General features: G+C 39.9%; 1 long non-coding RNA gene and 1 other non-coding gene across 2 annotated transcripts; both read left to right on the top strand.

Moving 5' to 3' along the window:
• The first annotated feature begins 1001 nt into the window (after window positions 1-1001).
• On the top strand, window positions 1002-2866 carry LOC118100720. The gene is made up of 2 exons (XR_004694466.2): window positions 1002-1081; window positions 1921-2866. It is a non-coding gene; the product is annotated as an uncharacterized LOC118100720 (long non-coding RNA).
• Window positions 2867-4482: 1616 nt separating this feature from the next.
• Window positions 4483-4576, top strand: trnai-uau. The gene is made up of 2 exons: window positions 4483-4520; window positions 4541-4576. It is a non-coding gene; the product is annotated as a tRNA-Ile (tRNA).
• The last annotated feature ends 534 nt before the right edge of the window (window positions 4577-5110 follow it).

The raw sequence follows: 5110 nt of genomic DNA, 5'->3' as shown, positions 1-5110 counted from the left end.
TTATGGTGTCCAGTCTCAGTGAGTCATTTCCTGCTGTTAAACACTGACAGCCTGTCCTGTCCTGTCTCCCAGCCTCCCACTCCATCTTTCTGTCTCTGTCTGCCTTTGTGCTGCTCTGGAGGGGGTGATGGATGGGGCCTCGTACACTCGGCGGCCTGAGCAGGGATGCCATAAAATACCTCCACAAAATATGGCAACTCGACACAGTGATGAGGAATGAGAAGTGCTCTCAGAATATAAATCACCATCCTGGAGGCTTACAGGCCGCCTTGAGGTATACTTCACTGTGTGTTTATGTGTTGACACAACTCCCGTTGTTCTGTGACGAAAGGTTTTTCATGTGCCGCTTACCCTCTCGTCACAGCACGCAGCTTTTTAAATAAATGCAACCACAGTCCGATGCTGCAGCTGCCGGGTGTTTTCTACACAGTCCGAGGCTTTCACTGGAGGTGAGAATCCGAAAAACAACGTTGAGACGGACCTGGACATGATTCGTCTTTCAGCTTTAATCATGTGGTACCTCAGAGTGACAGAAAAAGTTCCCGTATGTGCACTGTAAAAAGCCCAACTTCAAAATCGTTGTTCTAACTTTGTTTTCGGAGTTGAGTGAGCAAATGTTTTTGAAAAATGTTGAGCTAACTTAAAATTCCAAGTTTACAGATAAGTAATGCAGTTCACTGAAAATTTTAAGTTGAGGAAACTTAATATAGTGATTAGCCATCTCTTGTGGTAACTAAGATCACTGAGCAAGAATATACATATATATATAAATATATATGTATAAATATGTGTATAAATGTATGTATAAATATATATAAAACTTAATTTATATAGCACCTTTCAAAACCAAGTGCTTAACAATAACAAAACAAGCAAGATATGTTTATATATATATATATTTATATATACATACATATGATGTGTGTGTGTGTGGGGGGGCGTATGTTCATATTTCTTAGTTTAATTGTGTTTAGGAATTCCCCCTGCGTGACGTGACGTCACAACCTAGTCAGTTGTTGTCCGGACATGTTCCAGTGTTGTTGCTGCTCCTCCTCGCTTTCCTCCAGCTCCTGTGAACCAGGTAAGACTGTCTGTGCTCTAGTTAGCGCTTGTTTACTGCTTATTGTCTTTTGAATGTAAAGGTTCACGTTTACAAAGCTACTTGTAGAAGCTATCCATAGAAGCTACCTGTATTATCTACCTGTGTTATCTACCTGTGTTATCTACCTGTGTTAGCTAGCTGTGTTAGCTACCTGTAAGCTACCTGTCAGCTACCTGTAGACCAACCTCACCGAGCCTAAGTTAATAAACTAACCATGTGTTACGTTATTGTGTTATCGAAGGAGTGTGCGCATTGTCGTGTGTTGTAAAGGTTGTACTCTCCATAGACACGCACAACTTTCTGACGACGATTGCAGTGTTAGCTGTTTTTGTTAGCATGCTAACATTTAGCTGTAAACTGCATTGCTAGTTGAGGAGGTGAAGCTTCTAGAAGTTTCAGTTAACGTCATCCCGTGTGCATGTGACGTTGATCTTCAGGAACTCTACACCTCATCTTATTGTGATACACACTTTATTCTCTCTGGTACTAGTAAGACCCTTAAAGTAATGGTTCTTTCCTTCCCTTGTGATAAAACACAGAAACCTTGTATATGTATAAATATGATTTAAATTTTAATTATTTTAACTGTTAACAAAGGAGGCATGAACAGTATAATGATGTATTGTTTTTTAATGAACCCCTCACCACCTAAATTCTGTCAAGTTTGTGAAGAGGGCTGCAGTGAGGCTTTTGTGTAAGTTATATATTAAGATCAAAACATTATTTCTTGACTTACACATTGTCCAATGGGCCATGTCACTGGCCATTTTATTTTCAGGCCATGTGATATTTTTTATTCTTTATTTTTCATCTTTCAGACAACTGACGTGCTTGCACACAGAAAGGCCACAGATCTCCGAAGTCTGACTTTCTATATGAGGGAGGAGCCAGCAGCTGAAATTAAAGAACACCTCAAGAAAATAATGTCAAATTTGTTTATATGTAGGATACAGACTCGGAGGAAATGTGTGTCAAAGGGGTTGAACTCATCGTCATCTGTGACTTGACAACTGCCTTCATCCCTCTGTTTGGACTTATCTACGCTCTCAAACTGGACTACCCCATAGGGTTGCACACTTGAGGCCTGTCATGAACTTTGGTACAGAGTGCTCTGCCTGTGTTCAGGCTCTAAAGAACAGTTTGTTGAAGAAGCCTGCCATGAAAACACACGCACACACCCACACATTAATTTCAGTGTGTTTTATTAGTCATGTGTTTGTGAAGTTTTAACCATTCTATCTGTATTCAGTGTTTCTTCACTGCTGGATTTGTTTCTCAAAAGACTTAATACATAAATGGTAGGTATGAGGTAATGATCCTGTGCTTAAAGGGATAGTTCCCAAAAACAGAAAATGACGCTGTTTCTAGTCGAATGTGAATGTTGGGGATTCTGGACACTTAGATGACACCGAAGGAGCAGTATGGAGGAATGATATGTTAATGATATGATATGTCTGCTGTAACACTGTTTACCCATGAAACTCAAAGTGTTTTGCATAGTGGTGAGTAAATAATGACTGAATTTTTGTTTTTACTGTGTTATTCGGTTACATTTACATTGTGACTTGCATTATCATGTGCTTTGTTTTGTAAAGAATTGTGCAATGGAACCATTAGGTTAACATAAGGATGAATATTGACACTCAAAATGTCGGCTGTTACTATTTCAATGTTGCCTATGTTGGCAGTTAAGTTATTGGTTTTATAATGGTTTGCACCAAATGTTTACCAATTGTTCATAATGAATAGATCATGTTTCAAGAATTTTCCTCTCTTTCAGTATTGAATTTTCACAGCGAATGTCTAATCATTTTAAAAGTAAGTCAAAAGAGTAAATTATTTTTTAGTCCCCTCAACTGATGGGTAGTAAAGTTGACATTTTAAGTTTAAACTATAGTTCTCTCAACTAAAACTATGCAGTGCCATTGACTTATGTTTTCAATTTATAAGAATACACATATTCCAGTTTATCATACTTAATATTTTAAGTATTTTTAACTTAGATACATGAGTAGACCTGAATAGTAATTGTAAGTTACACCAACTTAAGATAGCACTTTGGGCGAATTTCATACTTTAAGTTGACACAACACATAAGCCCTTAAGTTATGGAGCTTTTTTCCTATCTTTATTCAAAAGCGTGGTCTTTCAGTTTGAGTGCATGACTTGTTGAATTTATGTTCAGATTGTGTATGACTTTCCATCAAAACCCTGCCCTTACACTTAAATAGCCCCGGTTTCCCCAACCAATAGAATGCCAGGTGAGGTGTTGACCACTGGTCAACCAATGAAATGAATGATATGATCGCTGCCTCGTTGCGGGCACGTTTGCTTTACTTCAGAGCGTCCCGTGCGGGCGGTTACTCTTTCATCCACTCCCGCCCTTTGTGGCTTTCTTATATGGACTTCCCCTTGCTTTCTCTATGACTTTTGTCCTTATCTCCACACATAGCATAATTGTTTTGACCCAGATTTGGCCTACAACGAACATGTCATCCACCCACAGACCGCATGGAGTGATGGCACTGTTTGCCAGATCTGGGCCATAAGCAATATTGCATGTGAAATTTAGCACACTTACCACTTCAGGCTACATACAGAGCTACCTTGGCTAGAGCACCGCATGTTTGCCAAGAAAGGCTCACATTTGTGTTGGGATATTTGGGCCACATTTAGCTATTTTACAGGTGGGCCACTTTAGGCTAACATCCAATCCATCTGGGCAACAAGAAGGCCAGAGGTGCTGCATCATTGCCTGAAGTGGCCCACATCCGTATTCTATCTGGATATCCAGACAAGAAGAATATCTTAGATACTAATGCTAACACTGCCATCTTGTGCATTTGGAGTGTGCACTCCACCAATCATGACGCAGTCTCAGCTGAGGTTTCACATCTTTTTTATAGCATAAAAAAAAAATCTAATTAAAACAAAGTGTACTTTGACTTTGTGGCTGTTGTTGGGGGCAGCAGCTTTAACTACAATAAAATAAATCAAATCCAAGTCCAGCCCCGATGTTTTGACAGAGATTTGTCAAACATTGCAGCCTGTGAAAGTGGGTATTGGACAATAGAAACACAGTTGAGGGCACCAGTAGAGGGAAGCAATGCGCCACTGCAGCGTCTAGTCTCAGTGAGAAGAAGAAGTAGTTGTTGGCGGTCGGAGCTGAGCGAGAGGTCCGTGAACGCATCACACGAGTGGGCTCTGGTGGCTGCGGTTTTTTGTGGGACTTCGGTCCTCGCTTCTCCTCCAGTCTTCACCATGTCTACTAATGTATTAGAGAACAGAAATACATCGATTACAATCAATACCAACACTAATTGTGCGATTGGAAAATTTCACTAGTACTTAAACACTATTCCCGACCCCGTACTGACGAAGCTCCAGTGGCGCAATCGGTCAGCGCGCGGTACTTATATGACAGTATTGAGCAGAGCAATGCCGAGGTTGTGAGTTCGAGCCTCACCTGGAGCAAGTCTTTTTCTTTTTCTGTCTCCTCGCAGGTGTCTGAAGTGCTTGTGGTTCTACACGTACAACTCTTAAAAACACTCCAAAGTATACAGAACGTCCTGAGTTTTGTCTGTGACTGAATATTTACACATATCGTCCCACTCTTAAACTAATCGCCCCAAGTCATTTTCTCAGAAAAAACACAAAAACATTGACCAAATATTGAATATATGATATTTATTAATAATTTCAATCAAAAAGGTTATGACAATAGATGACTATTGACATACTAATAACAATGTCTGTCAATTATGTAACATTTTTGAACATGCCTTTGCAATTTTAAACCTTCAACTCTGTCAACAATAAAGCATAACTAACAAACTAACTAAACATAATACTGAGGAGGCATGTGCATCTCCTCAGTTCTCCCTCCAGCTCTTCTTTGCTGGGTTTTTGACTGATGCCCATTAATGTGGCAAATTGTCAAAGAAGTGATGACACTCAACGGGCATGACGTGTTTCATTGACTGGAGGTCCTGGAACTTTCTCTCCTTG

The sequence above is a fragment of the Hippoglossus stenolepis genome, chromosome 21 (assembly GCF_022539355.2).
Source record: "Hippoglossus stenolepis isolate QCI-W04-F060 chromosome 21, HSTE1.2, whole genome shotgun sequence".
NCBI lineage: Eukaryota > Metazoa > Chordata > Actinopteri > Pleuronectiformes > Pleuronectidae > Hippoglossus > Hippoglossus stenolepis.
This window is presented reverse-complemented; position numbering and strand designations above follow the sequence as displayed.